The 1,981-nt window shown below is 40.0% G+C and overlaps 1 protein-coding gene across 4 annotated transcripts in view; it reads right to left on the bottom strand.

Annotated features, from left to right (window-relative positions):
- PHF6 (PHD finger protein 6) overlaps window positions 1-1,981 on the bottom strand; it is a 24,457-nt gene that overhangs the window by 19,408 nt on the left and 3,068 nt on the right. The window lies entirely within an intron of this gene.

The following is a 1,981-nucleotide window of genomic DNA, read 5'->3' as shown; positions in this document are numbered from 1 at the left end:
CCGCAAGTCCAGCATGGCCTCCAGAACAGGTTTTGGGTGTAAAGGCTCACAGAGTCTCAGGACAGATGAGTAATGAGCGAAGCCGATAAAAGTTACCACTTTCAGAATCAACGATACGTTGTGGCCGCTCAAACAGCATTAGGAACAAATTTTTAGAACCCTGCATGACTAAGGTGCTGCAATGGAAACTTTCCCATGACCCACAGTTAGTTTGAAACCACCCAGGTTTCAGTGAGCACATGAGAGCTGCTGTTCTCAGCTACGAAAAGGGACTTAAAATTGAACCCAAAAATGAATCATAAACCTTCCATGTGCTACCAGCAATACATTTTAAAATACAACCCTGAGGTCCCGATGCCCAAATCAGGCAGACACTGCATATTCAAAAGTGAAAATGAGTGTATAAGCTGCTTGGCCCAGTATTAGGAAGTTTGTGTTCATGTGCTTTTATATCTCCAAAGAAATAAAATATCACGTTCTTCAAATAGACTTTTACTTTGGAGATTTGAGCCTTACTGTCACAGAATTAGACACAACTGCAGTAAAATCCCCCACAGCCTTTGTCTTCATTAGAATCAGCTAAGTAAGAAAAGCCACTGGTATAGTTTGATATTTCTTTTGGGGGAAAAAAAAAACCCAGCCATAAGAACAAACATCTGGACTGGGCTACAATGGCACAGATCTGCATGAAAATGCAGGACTGGTCTCTTGAATTCGCATGGGCAGAGCTAGTGCTCCCCAGTACTGTCAGAGGCTCACAATGCTGGTATCACTCACTCCTTCTCTAACTGAAAGCAGAGGAGCGTCTTTAAGTTTCCGCCGTGTCCGACTGCTGACAGACACTCCCGCTACGTTGTCACTCTTGTGCTTCAACAGATTTTCACACACTGAGTTTTAACTGCTGGCCTTGCAATATTTACTGCAAATCTCCTGCATCAAAAGGTGCCTGTCCTGTCCCCAAAAAGCCTTTGCTTTCCCAACAGCTTCATTTGCTTTCTGTTCCAACTGCAGAGCCCTTCACCAGCCAGTGACGCACACTCGGGGGGGGGGGGGAGGAACGCAAAGATTTCAGATCTTGCTGATTTGCACAAAAAAGGTGCCAATCTGGATAAACTAGTTACACCCTTTTGCGGTGGCAATAGAGAGTCCTAAGTGTTAAGCACAAAAGAATTACTATACTGTATTCTTCCAAAGAAAAAATAAAACAAGACCATTCTGTAATCCCTTCTGAAGAGAAAGAAGAAATGGGTCCTGAAGGAAAGAGGTAGATAGACAGATAGATAGACAGATAGATAGATAGATAGATAGATAGATAGATAGATAGATAGATAGATAGATAGATAGACAGACAGACAAACAAGACAGATAGATAGATAAAACAAAAGTAAAACTTTGTGTAATTTTTTAAACCTAAATAATATATAACTTGGGAGCAGAAAAAGACCTACAAAAGACAAGCAGGAAATAACGTCACAAAGGCTTCTTGTTTACAGCTCACATTCAACAGCTCAATATAAATCACACAGGGATGCACTAGAAATATATCAAGAAAATCATGTAAAATGCAACAAGTTCTGCTTTGGTATAAATAGTGTGGTATCCACACACAGAGTCATTTGGGTCTATCTGCTTCCTTTTATATTCAGACTACGTTATCAAAATATTGACAGCAATGATAGTAATTCTTAAAAGGAAGATTAGGAATTTCCTTGAACACCTACACAGGTTCTACTGACTTTCAGAAATGACTAGTTAAAGAAAGCTACCTTTCAATTTAAAAAGCAGTTTCGCGTTTTAGAAAATAAATGTAACTTCTAGAACATACAAAAATTAAGTGGTTCTCATCATATCTAATTTATAAGAATAGTAACTTTCCAAGAAAGAGAGTAAAAAGAACCTTCTCACAGCTGCTGCTTCACACCTCCCAGTGCACCAACAGGCACATCACTGCAGCAGAACTAGAACCTGACACAGTCTGACT

The sequence above is a fragment of the Empidonax traillii genome, unplaced genomic scaffold (genome assembly GCF_003031625.1).
Source record: "Empidonax traillii isolate 1590-97213 ecotype Southwest subspecies unplaced genomic scaffold, ASM303162v1 scaffold20:size5563877, whole genome shotgun sequence".
NCBI lineage: Eukaryota > Metazoa > Chordata > Aves > Passeriformes > Tyrannidae > Empidonax > Empidonax traillii.
This window is presented reverse-complemented; position numbering and strand designations above follow the sequence as displayed.